Consider the following 19,516-nt stretch of genomic DNA (forward strand, 5'->3'; position numbering starts at 1 on the left):
CAGGTAAACAGAGGCAGGAATAATTCCGAATGTCTTAGCCTTGGGGTGAGGGTGGAAGAGGCTTAATTAGCCTCTTAAAAAATTTTCAGGAGGGTACAAGGGAAAAGGAAAAGCTAGGAGAAAAAATGGTCTGAAAGGAGGGAGAAGAAGAATGAGGGGAGGTGATGAAATAATTTGGTTCTCTGATCATAATACTACAGTTAAATCTTTTAAGTATTGATAAGCTAATTAGCAGATTGATCTCTCCCTCCTTTTTTTGGGTTGACAGGTACTTTTGTGTTCTTCTCCTTACTTATGCACTATATACAAATTTTGGAAGTAAGTTGGGGACCTGACCCAACAAAAGTCACTTCTAAGTTTCCTTACTTCATAAATTCATTCAGCTATGCTCTATTTCTGCTATCTGGTGAGTGATCATTGGATTCTGTGAGGCCGAAGAGGGAGAGTTAACCTCCCAGGAAGTGGATAAAGCTACTTTCTCTGGTTTTTTTTTTCTTTTTCTGTAAAGTTCTCAATTATGTGGAAGCTATAGCAACACCCAGTCATGCAACCTACCCCTTTTTGTCTTTGATTTCTGATCATGAATGCTCATTCATGACTTCTTTGTTTGTGTTGTTTTGTTTTGTTTTGTTTTGTTTTGAGACAGGGTGTTGCTCTGTTGCCCAAGCTGGGAGCTGGGATGCAGTGGCACTGTCTCAGCTCACTGCAAACTTTGCCTCCTGGGTTCAAGTGATTCTCCTGCCTCAGCCTCCTGAGTAGCTAGAATTACAGGCAGCGCCAACAAGCCTGGCTAATTTTTTTTGTATTTTTAGTAGAGACGAGGTTTCAGCATATTGGTCAGGCTGGTCTTGAACTCCTGACCTCAGGTGATCTGCCCACCTTGGCCTCTCAAAGTGTTGGGATTACAGGGGTGAGCCACCATGTCCAGCCATACATGACTTCTTATTGTTCAGTGATCTATTTTTAAAAATATATCCTTCTCCAAAAAAAAAAAGGCAAAAAAAAAAAAAATCCTTTCTTGATTTTTTTCCCTGCACTTCACTTTTACCACCTAAACACCAGAAGAGGGATTGGAAAGCAATCCCTGTGCACCAAACATACCTTGAACAAGGGATAGAATCCAGAGTATGGGAAAGAATTGTTTCCTTTTCTTGACTACAGAAAAAGTCTGAAGACATTCTATCAGACCAACTGCATGATGCGTGAGGCCAGTGCAAAATGAAAATACAGAGTCTCTTGTTCAAAAATTATTAACAATCTCCAGATGGTGATAGCAGAGCATTGAACCAAGTGTGGGGCTCTTCTGGGTGCAGGGCCATTTACAACTGTAGAAGTTAACATGCCCATGAAGCCAGTTTGGACAACATCTTTAGATTGGTGGTAAGAATTTACATGAGTAACTCACACTTTAGTGCCTGAACTCTTAAGCTATTTGAAAATTAGCGATTGCCATCATGAATCATCAATATAATTACTGTTTTCTAGGAGCCCTCTGCCTTTGCAATTACTGGTGCTGTGGAGCTCTCAGAGTTTTAACATCTCAACCAAGCCACATGGATACTATTTCCTCAGAAAAGACAAAATTGATTCAAGCAGAAGAGTGAACTCACTGAAGAGGACTCTCCACCCATAACTGGGGATGCCTCAGCCACTCACACTTACTCCAAGATTAGTGTCATTGATTATGGAAAGAATTGACTTCTTCCCCTGGTCCTGCTCATTTTTCTAGAGCCAGGACCATAAATGTGTTTTATGGCAGAGAAAAGTGAAGAGGGGTGGGATAGTGTGTGTTGAGAGAGAAGCAGATAGGCAATCTTATGCTTTGGCTCCTAGATTATGCAGGTGCCTATTTTCTATCATCTCCATAAATCTACCCTTACTGCACTTCCTATTTGGCAGGGATATTTTGTTGTCTATAACAGAACTCCTCCTCTGTCTGTAAAGTTTAGGTTTTGATAAAAATCCTTTTCCCTCCAGAAATGTTGTGATTGGTAGTTTTTTTCCCCAGTGTTACTGCAGCAAGTGGTGGTGGTGGGCGCAGAATCTCTCTTTGGTGAAGAGGTCTTCCTTACTGTGGTATCTGGTCATCTGATGTTAGCAGAAGGGCAATAATCATTTGGTTCTACTACATATGGACACCATTGCTGTGGAAAAGTACAGCATGGGAATCCTAGAGACCAAATTTAAACAGCTTGTCTGGAAGTTTTATGCTCAAGACTAGAATGAAATATTGCCTGTACCACTGAGAATAGCTAACAGGTGTTTGATTGATTAAAGTGTTGATCAGATGATGTGGTTTCTTAGATACTTGAGAAATGAATGCTGGCTGGGTGCGGTGGCTTATGCCTGTAATCCCAGCACTTTGGGAGGCAAAGGTGGGCGGATCACCTGAGGTTAGGAGTTCAAGGTTATCCTGGGCAACATGGTGAAATCTCATCTCTACTAAAAATACAAAAAAATTAGCCAGGCATGGTGGCATGCACCTGTAGTCCCAGCTACTCAGGAGGCTGAGGCAGGAGAATAGCTTGAACCTGGGAGGTAGAGATTGCAGTGAGCCGAGATCATGCCACTCTGCACTCCAGCCAGGGCAACAGAGTGATATCCATCTCAAAAAACAAACGAACAATAAAAAACAAACAAAAAAGAAATGAATGTCTAGGGTTAGGTGCTATGGCTCATGCCTGTAATCCCAGCACTTAAGGAGACATCGCTGGGCAGATCACTTGAGGTTAGGAGTTGGAGACCAGCTGGACAACATGGCGAAACCCTGTCTCTACTAAAAATACAAAAATTAGCCAGGTTTGGTGGCCCACACCCATTGGGAGGTTGAGGCATGAGAGTCACTTGAACCTGTTGAATCTGGGAGGTGGAGGTTGCAGTGAGCCAAGATCATGCCACTATAGGTGAGCCTGGGTGACAGAGCAAGACTCTGTCTCAATAAAAAAGAGAGAGCGAGAGAGAAAGAAGTAAGTGTCTAGAATATTTTAAAGGCTATGGAAATAAAGCAGGAACATTTTCATGGAAGGCAGCTTATAAAGGATGAGGATGGTTTTCTCTTTAGGGGTAAAGGAACTAATATTTATTAAGCACTTACTATTTATCAGGCACTATGTGACATACAGAGTGTGTGTGTGTGTGTGTGTGTGTGTGTGCGCGCGCGCGTGTGTATGTATGTCTTTCCTCACAATTCTTTTATAGGGTGAGGGTTAGTACAATGAAGATGTTGTAGCTTAGAGAGAGGAAATGGCAAAACCAGAATTGGAAGACAAGACTGTTGGGCTCCAAGGTCCATGCACTTTTCCCTTTTGAAGGTCTTAGGTAAGGAGTAGACCCATTTGGATAGGCCCAAACTAACAGTCTATCTCCAGAGTCCTTGTCCTAAATTCTTTACCCCATTGCCTTCTAAGAGCAAGTTCATCTTTTTACCAGGGAGTAGCCACCTTCAGAAGAATTCTCCTGTCTACATAACCAAATTAATAGAATCCTGGTAAATCAACTGGAATGTTAACTGTTCTGATTTTCATCTGTTTTTACCTTCATCATTAATACTGAATATGGACTGTATGTTGGATAACTGCTGTTCTGGGTAAAGAACTCTGAGCAGCAGCCTTGAGCTACCAAGGCAAGAAATTTGTTCTAAAGTTTTACTTTAAGTATGTTAACTATTTCATAATTTATTCATTTTTCTACCAATTGTGCCAAATATATCTTTGGCATAAATATCTGAAGGATTAATTGTTTTTCTTTTCACTAGTTATGAATTTACTTTTTTGTTTTACAAGCATTATATAGGATTTTTGCTTAATAATATTAAAAATATGACTGAGTATATGTATATATTCCCCCCCACATTCCAAAGATAAACACTGTTAAGCATGTTAAGCACATTTTACTGTATATATATATGGGTGGCATATGTGTGTGTGTATACATACATGTATACACATACACTTCTAGACATTTATATACATGTGTTGTGTGTATGTGTTGTGTATGTTTTTAAAAAGGGATTGTCTTTGGCTGGGCACAGTGGCTCATGCCTATAATCCCAGCACTCTGGGAGGCTGAGGTAGGAGGATTCCTTGAACTCAGGAGTTCTAGAGCAGCCTGGCCAACATGGCAAAAACCCATCTCTACTAAAAATACAAAAATTTAAAAACAAAATTTATCAGGACTTGGTGGCGCCGCCTGTAATCTCAGCTACTTGGGAGGTTGAGGCAGGAGAATTGCTTGAACCCGGGAGGCAGAGGTTGCAGTGAGCTGAGATTGTTCCATTGCACTCCAGCCTGGGTGACAGAGTGAGAATCCATCTCAAAAAAAAAAAAGTTGGGCGGTGGGTGGGGGGGAATTGTTATCCTATTAAAACTATTTTGTATCTTTTTTTAAAAAAAAAAATGCTATATCTTGAACATCTTTACTTAAAAAAAATAAATAGCTAAATATTACATTATGAAGAAAAAGGTCAATAAATATTTGTTGAATTAATGTAACGTTTCCTTTGATCACCAGCTGCTTCTAATTCCCTACTTCAGGTATTGTTGAATACTACATCACTTTAGGCAAAAAGTGTTTTATTTCTCATTGCATCAAAAACAATTAAGGATGTCATTTTCTCTTCTTCCATTGAGTTCCAATAAATCTACATTTGTTCTTATTCCCTTCTTTAAAGGTGCAATGGAAAAGAAGTTTGCAGATTCCACTCCTTCCTGGTTGGATAAACTCATTTGAAAATAAGCTCCTATTTTGTGCAGATGCAAATTTAAATGTGCTATTTGTAACTAAGCACTGATAAAATAGAGATTTCTAAAATATATTAAGTGAGAAAAGGAGCTGCAGAATAATAAGTAAATATTTTTACCTTTTATGTAAAAAGTTAGATAAAATAAGAGTGTGTTCATATTTGCAAGTATCATAAAATCAGGAGGAATGCATTTAAAAACTAAAGTAAGCCAGGAGGGATGGCTCATGCCAGTAAATCCTAGTACTTTTGGAGACTGAGGTGGGAGGATCACTTGAGTCCAGGAGTTTAAGGCCAGCCTATGCAACATAGACTTCATCTCTACAAAAAAATTTAAAAATTAGCTAGATGTGATGGCATACACCTGTAGTTCCAGCTACTCAGGACGCTGAGATGGGAGGATCACTTGAGCCCAGGAGGCTGAGCCTGCAGTGAGTCATGATTGTACCACTGAATTCTGGCTTGGGCGACACAGTGAGACCCTGTCTCAAAATAAACAAAACACAACAAAAAAGAAAAGAAAAACTATGGTAGAGGTGGTAGGGGGAATTGAGGAAATGGGGGAAAGGAGAGGCCAAAGACTTTTTCTATGCCTTTTAATACTTTCTCATTTTTGAACCATCTGAATATATGACTTGTGCAAAAAAATTTGTAACAAAAAATATTGCATCTGTTTCTTTCATCGTAACTATGCTGTTTGGTGCAAATTGTTCTTTATTTTTAAATTTTGTTTTCTCTTACACTAAACTGTTGTGATGGTTAATTTTATGTGTCAATTTGACTGGGCCATGATATGCCCAGATATTTGGTCAATCATTATTCTGGGTGTTCTGTGAGTGTATTTTGGGATGAGTTTAACTTATTATTATTATTATTATTATTATTATTATTATCATTATTATTGTTGTTGTTGTTGAGACAGGGTCTCTCTCTCTCTATCACCCAGGCTGGAGTGCAGTGGCACAGTCTTGGCTCACTGCAGCCTCGACCTCCTGGGCTCAAGTGATCCTCTCACCTCAGCCTCCTGAGTAGCTGGGACTACATGCATGTGCCACCACACTGCCAATTTTTCTATCTTTTGTAGAGACAGGGTTTCACCACGTTGCCCAAGCAGGTCTTGAACTCCTGGTCTCAAGAAATCCCCCTACCTCTACCTCCCAAAGTGCTGGAATTACAGGTGTGAGCCACCATGCCTGGCTGAGTTTAACGTTTTTTAATTTTAATTTTAATTTTAATTTTTTTGAGATGGAGTTTCACTCTTTTCACCCTGGCTGGAGTACAATGGTGCAATCTCGGCTCACCACAACCTCTGCCTCCTGGGTTCAAGCGATTCTCCTGCCTCAGCCTCCCAAGTAGCTGAGATTACAGGCACCTGCCACCAAGCCCAGTTAATTTTTGTATTTTTAGTGGAGATTGGGTTTCACCATGTTGGCTAGGCGGGTCTCGAACTCCTGACCTCAGGTGATCTGCCTACCTCGGCCTCCCAAGGTGTTGGGATTACAGACATGAGCCACCACGCCTGGCCTTAAATTTTTATTTATGTTTTGAGGGGGTCTCATTGTGTTGCCCAGACCGGAGTGCAATGGCACAATCGTGGCTCACTGCAATTGCCACCTCCTAAGCTCGATTCTCCTGCCTTAGCCTCCCAAGTAGCTGGAACCACAAGTCTGCACCACCATACCAGGCTAATTTTTTGTATTTTTGGTAGAGATGAGGTTTCACCATGGTGCTCAGGCTGGTTTCAAACTTGTGAGCTCAAGTGATCCACCCACCTCGGCCTCCCAAAGTGCTGAGATTACGGGTATGACCCATGGCACCCAGCCGAGTTTAACTCTTAAATAAATAAACTGTGCCAGGCATGGTGGCTTGCACCTGTAATCCCAGCAATTCAGGACATAGAGGTGGGAGGATTGCTTGAACCCAGGAGTTTGAGACCAGCATGGACAACATAGTGAGACCTTGTCTCTAAAACTATAAAATTAAAAAAAAAAAAACCAAACAAAAAAACAAATAAAGTAGATTACCCCCCGCAATGTGGGTGGGCCTCATCCCATCAGTTGCAAGCCTGACTAGAACAAAAGACTGGCCTCCCAGGAAGAAGAGGGAATTCCTCCTGCCCGACTGCCTTTTAGGTGGGACATTGGTTTTATTTCTGCCTTTGAACTTAACCTGAAACATTGGCTGTTCCTGGATTTTGAGCCTGCTGGCCTTCAAACTGGAGCTATATCACTGGCTTTCCTGGGTCTCCAGTTTCCTAACTGCAGATCTTGGGATTTGTTGGTGTCATAAATATTATATATGCATATGTAAAATATTGATTCCGTTTCTCTTTAAAAAGAAAAGACACCTGGCCAGGCACAGTGGCTCACGCCTGTAATCCCAGCACTTTGGGAGGCTGAGGTGGGTGGATCACTTGAGCTCACAAGTTTGACTTGAGGTCAGGAGTTCGAGACCAGACGGACCAACATGGCGAAACCCCATCTCCACTAAAAATACAAAATTAGCCAAGTATGGTGGCACACACCTGTAATCCCAGCAATTGGAGAGGCTGAGGCAGGAGAATGGCTTGAACCAGGAGGTGGAGCTTACAGTGATGGCGCCATTGTACTCCAGCCTGGGCAACAAGAGCAAATCTCCATCTCAAAGAACACCTTTGAGGTCCCCTTCTGGTCCTCTGCACCAGAAAGCTTGGGAGAGTGGGGACTTATTTTTCCGCCATTGCTGCATTCCTAGTAACTAGATGTGTGCTCCAAAAAAAAAAAAATTGTTTAAGGAATGAATTGGTAGCTATTGTTATATTATGTGTTAAATGTGAAATTAATATCTACAAATACACATCTGTATTTATAAATTGTACTTATATAAAGAAACAAAAAAATCATACTTACATACTTAGGTAATATATGCTTCTATTAATCTAAAATTTAATTATTAGCTTCTTTTTTTTTTTGAGACAGAGTTTCGCTCTTGTTGCCCAGGCTGGAGTGCAATGGCATGATTTCAGCTTACCACAACCTCCACTTCCTGGATTCAAGCAATTCTCCTGCCTCAGCCTCCCGAGTAGCTAGGATTACAGGCATGTGCCACCATGCCCAGCTAATTTTGTATTTTTAGTAGAAACGGGGTTTCTCCGTGTTGGTCAGGCTGGTCTCGAACTCCTGACCTCAGGTGATCCGTCCGCCTTGGCCTCCCAAAGTGCTGGGAATACAGGCGTGAGCCACTGCGCCCAGCCCAATTATTAGCTTCTAAGTATCCATTGAAAGGAAATGTGTAAGGGTCCCTCAGAGAGTCAGTTTCAGGACCCCAAGAAAGGGACAGAGAGAGCAAGGTGCTTAGATGGAGAGTGGCTCCTAGAGGCACTTGACACCCTATCCTATACAACCCAATTTTCTGCTGTAACATTTCCATCTTAGCATTCTGTTATTTGCTTTAACAAACAACCAAATAGGAATCTATTAGTTTTATGTTGCTGTGTAACACATTATCACACTTAGCAGCTTATAACAATGCCCATTTATCCACTCACAGTTCTGTAGGTAAGAAGTCTGGGCACTGGGTATCTGGGTTCTCTGCTCAGGATCTAACAAGACTAACTTCATTGGCTGGCTGGATTTTTTTTTTTTTCTTTGTGACGGAGTTTCACTCTTGTTGCCCAGGCTGGAGTGCAATGGTGTGATCTTTGCTCACCACAACCTCCAACTCCTGGTTCAAGTGATTCTCCTGCTTCAGCCTCCCGAGTAGCTGGGATTACAGGCATGCACCACCGTGCCCGGCTAATTTTGTAGTTTAGTAGAGACAGGGTTTCTCCATGTTGATCAGGCTGGTCTCGAACTCCCAACCTCAGGTGATCTGCCTGCCTTGGCCTCCCAAAGTGCTGGGATTACAGGCGTGAGCCACAGCACCCAGCCGGCCAGATACTTATTTGGATCTTGCGATCCTCTTCCAAGCTCTCATGGTTATACGAGAGTCCCTATTTCCTTGCTGTCAGCTGGGTGCCCTCAGCAGCTAGAGGCCATCTTCACGCGGGTGGCCCTTTCATCTTCAAAGCCAGCCCCACTTCAAACTCTTCAATTTCTCTCAAATTTCTAATCTCTGACTCTGGGAAGAGCCCATTCTTTTTTTTTTTTTTTTTTTTCCCAAGAGGTAGAGTCTCACTCTCACCTAGACTGGACTGCAGTGGTACAGTCATAGCTCACTATGATCTCAAGCCTCTGGGCTCAAGCAATCCTCCCATCTCGACAAGCTGGGACTACAGGATGCCCAGTTTATTTTAAGGACTTACCTGATTAAGCCAGGCTCATCCCTGATGATTTCCCTTGCTTAAAGTCAACTGTGCTATATAACATACCGTAATCATATTCACAGTTCAGCGTATTATGCAGGTTTGTAATATCCAGGTGGAGGGGGAGTTCTTGGGGGCCATCTTAGAATTCTGCCTATCTCAAGAAACAACAACTGGCCAGGCAGGGTGGCTCATGCCTGTAATCCCAGCACTTTGGGAGGCCATGGTGGGTGAATCACTTGACGCCAGGAGTTCCAGACCAGCCTGGCCAACGTGGCGAAACCTTATATCTACTACAAATACAAAAATTAGCTGGGCGTGGTAACAGATGCCTGTAGTCCTAGCTACTCAGGAGACTCAGGCACGAGAGTGGCTTGAACCCAGGAGGTAGAGGTTGTAGTGAGCTGAGATTGCATCACCCACTGCCAGCCTGGGCGACTGAGCAAGACTGTCTAAAGACAACAACAACAAAAACCAACAGAAATTAGAGTTGAGTAGAAAGTTTCAGCATCGCTAATGATCAGGCAAATATAAAACCAAGTGACAGATACAACAGTTTCAAATCTGTTGTGGCAGAGGTATGCATTGGGTGGTGACTTTAGGTTGCAGTTGGCCCTCCTATTAGGAAAAGTTACATAAATTAACTTCTGTAGGGATCTTTCCCTAATATTAATGTCATCAACGCTACACTCTAAACAACTGAGCTAAGTGACCACACAGAAAACAGACTACTGCATTTTCAGAAAGATCTGATTCAGATAAAATCTATGTCATCTGGTTTATTAGTCCATTTTCATGCTGCTGATAAAGACATACCCAAGACTGGGTAATTCATAAAGAAAAAGAGGTTTAATGGACTCACAGTTCCACGTGGCTGGGGAGGCCTCACAATCACAGTGGAAAGCAAAAGGCACGTCTTACTTGGTAGCAGACAAGAGAGCATGAGAGCCAAGTGAAAGGGAAAACCCCTTATGAAATCATCAGATCTCGTGAGACTTATTCACTACCACAAGAATAGATTGGGGGAAACTGCCCCCGTGATTCAATTATCTCCCACAACACATGGGAATTACGGGAGCTACAATTCAAGATGAGATTGAGGTGGGGACACAGCCAAACCGTATCATCTGCAGTTTCACTTCGAAACATAACGAAACCACTCACTCATCATCTTTCTTCCTACCCTACCCAAAAGAAAGAAAACCGACCTTTGTTAGGGATGATTTATTCTCCTCTATGAGAACTCAGTCTTGGCCGGGTGCGGTGGCTCAATCCTGTAATCCCAGCACTTTGGGAGGCCGAGACGGGTGGATCACGAGGTCAGGAGATCGAGACCATACTGGCTAACACAGTGAAACCCCGTCTCTACTAAAAAATACAAAAAACTAGCCGGGCGAGGTGGCGGGCGCCTGTAGTCCCAGCTACTTGGGAGGCTGAGCCAGGAGAATGGCGTGAACCCGGGAGGCGGAGCTTGCAGTGAGCTGAGATCTGGCCACTGCACTCCAGCCTGGGCGACACAGCGAGACTCCGTCTCAAAAAAAAAAAAGAGAACTCGGTCTTTCTCAAACCTGAGTATTCTGGCTGTGAGGTTGCAAATAAACATTCTCAGAAGGTGCTTCCTTCCCTGCACCCCCACAACCCCAACCCTCTCAAGGCCAGGAACAAATTCAAAGCACTAAGGCAGCTCATGAAAATAACCCACTTTGTGCTACCACCTGGATCAGAGAAATTTCAAGTGTGGAATCTTGGTGTTTGATTTCAACATAGAAGCATAACTATCAGGACAATACTTATCCAACATAGAAACAAATTAACTACCAGAACAATATCTAATTTCTGGGTTTCTCTGAAGGATGGCTCTAAAAGAAAGTGTGAGTTTCTTCTAAGGGAAAAGGGTACTAACCTATATAGTGGAAAAGGGCACTTTTAAATTTGCCAGACACTTTCTTAGATACTATATATATACAATATATTAATTATATATATTATATATTAATTATATATATTATATAATATATTAATTATATAATATATATAATTATATATTATATATTAATTATATATATTATATATATATATTTTAATCCTTACAACTGCCTTCCATGAATTAGAATCTCTATTTAACAAATGAGGAAATCGAGATTCAGAGATTCAATGGGAAAGCCAGAATTAGGACATCTGATTGCTGAGTTCCAAAGACCACTCTTTCAAATTCTCTCAGAGACACAAGGTCCTATGAATTCTAAAGGGAACCGAATTTAGCATGCTGTCATTTCAATCACTCTGGGAAATACGAGTATTCAGTAATGGTGTTGGGATTAGTGGTAGTCTGATGGAACTAATGCAGAATTGGATCTATACCTCACATATTACACCAAGGGGAAAATGAGGTCAAATAATTAAATATAAAAAAGAATATTCTAGAAGATATAGTTATTTTGTGAAGTGACCTCGTAATGGGGAAAGGCATATCTAAGTTAAACATAAAACTTGAAGAAAAGACTGATAACTTTGGTGGTTGCAAAGATACCCATTTTCACACATCCCAAGCCACCCCAAAGTTCAAAGACAACAAACTAGACTACTTGTGATTCATGTCAAAACAAAGTTTAATCAAGCCGTATTTAAAGAGTTCCTACAAATCATAAGAAAAAGACCTAACAACTAAGTAGAAAAATTAACACAGAATGGTATGCATGTAACAGAAAAGGAAATACAGATGGCTTTTAAACACATAAAAAGGTGCTCAAGGACAATATAACCAGTTAAATGCAAAATAAAACTCCCTGAGGGATCATTTTCACATTTCAAACTGGAAAAAACAAGATAAACTCTGTTGAGAAGGACTCAACCATGCTCTCCAGAGTGTATGAGAGACAGCCCTAGCTAAGAATTACGCTTTTCTTGTACAATCATTTGGAAACTATGAGAATCCTGGGGAGTGGCTCTTATTTCCTGGGAGGTACTGAGAACCTAGAGTTTCTTACCTGTGGCCTTAGGGTCAAATAGCCTCAGAGGTTCAATTCCTGGTGGAATTGAAAGTCCTGGAGCAGACCATGGATGTGAGTGGTGGATATGAGTGGTTTTTCCTTCTATTGGCAATCCCATAGGTTGTGGTAGAAAATCATTCACACACTACTGCCTATTCAGGCGATTTCTTTAGATTTGAAGACAAAAAGGGTTAGTGTTAATGCAAAGGGGTAGAAAAACAATGAAGTCACCTTCACATACTTTTTAAATGCCGGTATTGAAAGGAGTCTGGAGATGAAAACTTAACCTACCGAGAGTGGGGTTCGAACCCACGCGGGCACTAGCCCATTGGATCTTAAGTCCAACGCCTTAACCACTCGGCCATCCCGGTGATTGGGGCTGGACATAAGGCAATCATTTTTTATAACAACAAAGGCATTTGTTCTGAACGTTAAGGAAGTACTGAATTATTCCTGTTTTTACTGAATTGTATTAAAATATGAGGATATAATAGGAAAATAAGGCATTTGTTCATCAAGCACTTCTCCTGAGTCTCCTCACTTGGTCAAAATTTTCCAGAGAAATTTTTGTTTTTAGTTTGTTTGAAAAGAAAAACAAAGGAGCAGGGGGAGGGATGGAGAGATGAGGGGAGGGAGTGCCCTATGGAAACCACAGCATTAACACCACCTACTACTTCTACTTCACTAAAGGCACTGTCCCGATTTTTTCTCCAGAGATCACCGTTTTGCCTGCTGAATTCAAACTTCTACTCCAGACACACTGATGTCATTGGAGGCATCAGGATTGGGGGCCCAAGGTTTATTATTAAAACGAGTTCATCTTGGGGTAAATTTTAAGATGTTTAGTGGACACAAAGGCAGTTCAAATTCTTTGATTTTAATGACAAAATGCTTTAAACTGACAATGCAACCTATCTACAAAAGGAACATATTGAGCTGTGTGTGGGCTGCACAGAAATACACCACGCCAGAACTCAAAGTGTTCCCAGAAAAGCTCGCAATCGTTACAGCAGAGAATCCAATCCTTGTGGCTAAAGTATCTCCTGGGAGACTTATTACAAATGTGGATTCTAGAACCCCTCGTGCAATTGTCCTGACTAAAGCGATTTACGATGGGTCCCAAGAATCTCAGTCTTACCAAGCACCCTCAAGTAACTGTAACTTCAAAAGTCTGCTAAACGGGACTCAGTGAAGGGTGCTAAAGCTGTCATGGGGAATTTAAGAACTCATTAAAGAAGCTCGTAGAATGGAAGTTTAGGGTCTGGAGGACACAGAGCTGAAATGAAATCCTGAAGTAGGGTTGGAATATAATTAATTTATGTAACAATACTGAACACCTAGTGTGTGGCATGCCCCTTTGTTTTTCAGGTAATCAGAGGAAGGCACCACAATATGCAAAGGTTGTGTGGTCTGCAGCAGACAAGCAAAGAGAGTCAGAGGACATCTCCTCAGAATCTCGTCAGCTGAGGAAACAGGAGTCCAGGCCTTATTTGTGATCCTCAGGACTGCCCGGGTCCACATCAGGATCTTTCTCTGGCTTATGAAGTCATGGAAAAGGAATGGACTCCTGAAGGCCTTTGGTTGTTGGGCTCTGGGTTCTGTCTCTGGCCAGATCAAGGTTCCATTCCTTGAAGAGGAGATATGACCTAAGAGATTCCCACTTCTACCAAACACTGAAGGAAATTCAGGTCTCCCGCTGCTGGGGAAAGAACTGACTTGAGGATGGGAATGGAGGTGACTGGAAGGTTCCATGAAAAGCATATCAGAGAAAGAAACCATCATATATAGATAGACATAAAAATGTTTAGAATATTCTATTACTGTTAGCTCTTAACACGAACTACAGAGCAGACTCAATCAGCTGTGAAGTTTTTAAAAGTACACTTATCGAGAGTGTTTAAATATCTACATGTGAAAGTAAAAAATAAAACTTTTCAAAGTATATGAAGGATGGTCGGCCACGGTGGCTTCAACTGTAATCCCAGCACTTTGGCGGGCTGAGGCGGGCAGATCACCTGAGGTCAGAAGTTGGAGACCAGTCTGGCCAACATGGCGAAACCCCGTCTATCGTAAAAATACAAAATTAGCTGGGCATGGTGGCGCATGCCTGTAATCCCAGCTACTCGGAAGGGTGAGGCAGGAGAGTCTCGAAGTTCTGACCTCAGGTGATCCACCCGCCTTGGCCTCCCAGTGTGCTGGGATTACAGGTGTGAGCCACCGCACCCGGCTAAAAAAATCTTAAATTAAAAAATCAAGAATATGTAAGATAAAAGACACAGTAGAAATATAAATATGTAGATAGGTGCACTAATGGGAGAATATGTTTGAATTGTCTCCAAAAATGGCAAGGCTTAATATATATATCAAGAAGTCATGAAAATCTTCAAGAGAAGGACAGCAAGATCAAAAGGAAGTGAACAAAAGATAGGACAGGTAATTAGAGGAGAGAAATATGTCAAGACTAACAAATATTGTACAAAATCTTTAGCAATCACAGAAATAAAAAGTAAAAAGATTTATCGCATTTACTGTCATTACATTGGCAAAACTAGAAGCTGAATAAAATTAATTTTTGCAGGACTAGTGATAAAAGAACCCTCCTGTCCTGCTAGTCGAAGTTTAAATTAGTGAAGCCATTCTGGAGTACTTCTTATTCAAATTAAGGATATTCACGTTCTACGATGTAACTGCTCTGCTCCTAGGCATAAGTCTTCCCCAACCCTATCCACTGCCTCAAATCTTACACAACTACCGAGAGTACACATGTGATAAAGTTAATCACAGCCTTATTTTTGTCTTTTGAATTTGAAAGAAAATTTAATATTTATTATTGGAAAGTGGACAGGTAAACTGTTGTAAATGCACACCATAGGCTATTAAGCAATATAAAAAGTAACAGAGTAGATATACATGCAACAATGTGGATGGAACTTGAAAAAGAACACCAACAAAAGAGACATGGGTTTCTGCTTCTACCTGTGAAGAATTCACTGTTAGGAAAATTGCAAACAACAAGAAAAATATACTGGACACAAGTATGTGAAATAACTGTTTTCAGGCATCACCTGCTGTCAGTGCGGGACTGTAATACCTGAGAGAAGAGAAATAAATGAGGCGAGTCTTACAAATGTTTTAGCTTATTGTCTAGGGATTTAGGCCTTAGCACAGTAAGGGAGAATTCAAAAAGAGCTAGGTTGTGTCACTGAATTGAGAACGCAAAGGATTTCACGGAGGTCAAAGCAATTAGAATTTGGGGACAGAATACAAGACAGGAGACAGCTGCACAGAGAGAGCTCCAGAGGTCTGCAGAGGGATCTTCTGTGTCTTCGGTGGAATATTGATCTGTGCATGAGTGGGGTTAAAACTCCAAAAGGCCAAGGACAGAACCACTGGAAAGCTGTAAGCATATCAATTCATGCCATTCATGAATCCATTCAACAACTGAGAATAGCCTGTGTTCTCATCAGCTGTAGTGAAAATAATTTACAGGGCATAGGTGGAGTCTCACAGAGGTATAATCTTTATATTGGAGCTAAATTAGCTCAATTGAGGCTGCTTTTGGACTCACCCTAACAAAATTTAGAAGCAAGCCATGGATGGAATAAAATTTTATTTGAACTTGCAAGAAAAGGGATACTTGATATGAAATTGTAGAAAGTTTAGAAATGCTATTGCCTGTAGTATTATGGAATGTAGAAACAAATCTATGAACTGAATAATTTAATTAGATTCTCAGACAGAATTATAAAGATGTTTCCTAGCATTTTCTTTTAAAAAATATTTACTTATTTATTTTTATTTTTATTTTTGAGACAGGGTCTCACTTTATCACCCAGACTGCAGTACAGTGGCACCATCTTGGCTCACTGAAGCCTCCTCGACCTCCTAGGTTCAAGCAATCCTCTGCCTCGGTCCCTCAAGTAGCTAGGACTACAGGTGCATGCCACCACAGCCAGCTAATTTTTGTATTTTTTGTCAAGACAGGGTTTCGCCATACTGTCCAGGCTTGTCTGGAACTGTTGGGCTCAAGCAATCCACCTGCCTTGGCTTCCCAAAGTGCTGGGATTACAGGTGAGACACAGCACCCGGCCTAAAAAAAAATTTTTTTTAAAAACTTTGTCTCCAAATTACTTCTCACCTAAGAATTTCCTAGCATTTTCTTGCTATTTATTGTAAAATATGGCATGAGAGAGATAAGTTAAAGGGAGAACTTCTAAATGTAAATGAGCCACAATTTACTGAGTTAGAAAGGAAAGCTATTTGCTATTCCCAGGTGTTCCCGATTAGACAATGATGCTAAAATTAAGAAAAGACTTCCAGGCAAAATCAAATCCAGAGCACGATCAGAAAATGCAGTCTAAAGATGAAGTCAAGGGTGTTATTGTAAGTCCTTTATTAATACCATAGAGAGACTTAAGGTGGTATCTAAACAAACTGCTAAGGTTCTTAAGGACATACGTTAAGGATCCTATAGTTTAAACAATAATTCTACAACTCTTAAGAATGTGGCCCTACTGCCATTTTATGGGAAGCCAAAGGGAGACAAGGCATTATTTTTATGAATATGGCTTTTGTTTTAAAAGAGATTGGCGAACTTTAAAAAAATTTTTTTTTATTGAGACAGAGTCCCGCTCTGTTGCCCAGGCTGGAGTACAGCGAGTGGCTGGATCTTGGCTCACTGCATCCTCTGCCTCCCAGGTTCAAGTGATTCTTCTGCCTCAGCCTCCCAAGTAGCTAGGACTACCGGCGTGTGCCACCATGCCTGGCAAATTCTTTTCATATTTTTAGTAGAGAGGGGGTTTCAGCAGGTTGGCCAGGCTGGTCTCAAACTCCTGGGCTCAAGTGATCCTCCCGCCTCGGCCTCCCAAAGTGCTGGGATTATGGGGGTGAACCACCGCTCCTGGCTTGGCAAACTTCTTCTTTAAAGACACAGATAGTAAATATTTTAGGCTTTGTGGGCCATTCGGTTGATGTGGCAATTACACAAATCAGCTGTTGCAGGAAAGCAGCCACAGATAATCCTAAATGAATGAATGTGGTTGTGTTCCAATAAAACTTTATAAAAACAGATATAAGGCCAGATCTGGCCTGTGGGCTATAGTTTGTGAACCCCTGGTCTAAAGGAATAAACTTCAGTAACTTTCATAATGTCACATTTTTTAAAGAAAATTATAGTATTTGAACATTGACAGTCTGAACTAAAAGGAATAAAGGACAGCATAAAATGAAAAGACTTTGGACCTCACCCCTCTTCCCCCCAGACTACTATGGGAAGGAAGTAGGCTAAGAAAACCATTCAGCTGCAAGTAAATGATATTTCTTATTAAAAGAATGGATGAATCCGAGTGTGGAATAAGAACCCAGAAGATGGACCCAAGAGCCTAGGGAGTCATTCTCAGACGTCATTACTGAGTTCCAATCAACGCACTAGCATCATGTGCCCACTGAATTCTACAATTGCTACAGACCAGTGTACCTCTTTTTTTTTTTTCTTTTTCCTCCTGTTTTTGTTCTTTTTGAATAGGATTGTGTATCGAGATTATCCTATGTCTCCTCTGCCTATAGTTGGGTGACAGGTAACTTGTATCTTAAGTACATAGATGTTCAAACTAAGTAGAACCTTATTTGAAAAAATTTACCCAAGGAATTTAATCTGCACCTTTACCTGATTTTGATAACGCCATCCTAGAGGTCGAGTTCATGTTGCAAAGGAGTCAGACATGGCCAGGGTGACTATATTTTGCATGCTGGACAGGCAGAATCATTGGGGGTCAAGTTAGAGAAAAATGTAGAGAGAGTGTTTTTCCTGATACCACTTACCCACTGCATGAACAAATGAAATGAGAGTTCATCAGAAGGCAAATTCACCGCTAAGCATATGAGATATAATTGTTCTCAGAAACCAAGCAAGTTCTCTACCTGGCCACCAGAGCTTATAGTCTGGAGGTGTTCTTGACATTTAGAGCAGTTTCCTAAAGGAAAACGGTCTTCTTAATTTAGGACCTATTCTTATTCTATAGCAAGAACATTATTCTCTGGTTTTGACTGAGATCCAGAAATGTCATATTGTGTTACTACAAAATAATCAGTGAGGTAGAAACATTGACAGGCTGAGGTGTAAATTTTTATAAAATAATAAATTACCCCCACACAATACAGGTGAGGCTTCGTGGCTTAGCTGGTTAAAGCGCCTGTCTAGTAAACAGGAGATCCTGGGTTCAAATCCCAGCGAGGCCTCTTATTTCTTCCCCTAAACTTAGGTAAATTCTTGTCACAAGTTAAACCTGACTTGGATTTATACCTAATAATTTCTTCCCCTAAACTTAGGTAAATTCTTGTCACTAGTTAAACCTGACTTGGATTTATACCTAATAAAGCGGCAGACTTTGAATCTCGATGTCTGATGCACTTTGTAGAGAAACATGGTGATGGGTTGGAAATATTTACTATGAATTAGCTAAATCTATGCCAGAGACCAACCATCTAGAATTGAGATGCAATTTTCTACGTTTAAATTTTTGTAGCTACTTTTCGTATTTCTAAGGAACTTACAGCTTCACATAACAGTTTTGCTTTTAATACAATTCAAAAGGAAGGTAAGGAAGGAAATAAGACATATATATTGTATAAATTGAGTGTTGTGATAACTTCCTCCTTGCATGATTCTGAACTCTAGAATTTCACTGAATATATTGAAAAGTGGAGTAACATGACAACGTCGTGAGAGGATAAAAAGAACAATTAGTGAAACACCAAAAGAAAACACAAACAAAAACAAAAAACCTAACAAGAGACTGGAAGCAAATGAGACCTGAAATTGTGGATCATTTATTAGACAGATAAAAATAAAAGGATGGAAAAAATTAATCAAACCCTGGATACAGTGTTATGTTTTAGCTGCTCTTTAAAGAAAAAAAAAATTATCAGTTATATCTTCAAATTATCACATTCTACAAATGCCTTCCCTCATAACATTCTTTTTTTTTTTTTTTTTTTTTTGAGACGGAGTCTCGCTCTGTAGCCCAGGCTGGAGTGCAGTGGCCGGATCTCAGCTCACTGCAAGCTCCGCCTCCCGGGTTCACGCCATTCTCCGGCCTCAGCCTCCCGAGTAGCTGGGACTACAGGCGCCTGCCACCTCGCCCGGCTAGTTTTTTTTTTTTTTTTTTTTTGTATTTCTTAGTAGAGACGGGGTTTCACTTGTGTTAGCCAGGATGGTCTCGATCTCCTGACCTCGTGATCCGCCCGTCTCGGCCTCCCAAAGTGCTGGGATTACAGGCTTGAGCCACCGCGCCCGGCCCCCTCATAACATTCTTTGTTGCAGTATCGTGCTCAGCTTTTTGCTTCTCCCCGTAAGGAATGATTACATTGGATGATTACTCCTTTTGTGAGCATTTAGGAGAAAAACCAGTTACCTAATTGATGAGTGCAGTGCGAAATGGAAATATTCCTTGTTTAAGAAAATTAGGAATTTCAAACTAGCAATAGCAGAGCATTAAATCAAGTGCC

General features: G+C 41.0%; 2 non-coding genes across 2 annotated transcripts; one reads left to right on the forward strand and one right to left on the reverse strand.

The window, feature by feature from the left end:
* Window positions 1-12,298: 12,298 nt before the first annotated feature.
* TRNAL-UAA (transfer RNA leucine (anticodon UAA)) lies at window positions 12,299-12,381 on the reverse strand. Its single transcript has one exon. It is a non-coding gene; the product is annotated as a tRNA-Leu (tRNA).
* A 5,792-nt stretch (window positions 12,382-18,173) lies between these two features.
* TRNAT-AGU (transfer RNA threonine (anticodon AGU)) lies at window positions 18,174-18,247 on the forward strand. Its single transcript has one exon. It is a non-coding gene; the product is annotated as a tRNA-Thr (tRNA).
* The last annotated feature ends 1,269 nt before the right edge of the window (window positions 18,248-19,516 follow it).

Source organism: Macaca thibetana, chromosome 4 (genome assembly GCF_024542745.1).
Source record: "Macaca thibetana thibetana isolate TM-01 chromosome 4, ASM2454274v1, whole genome shotgun sequence".
Taxonomy (NCBI): Eukaryota; Metazoa; Chordata; class Mammalia; order Primates; family Cercopithecidae; genus Macaca; species Macaca thibetana.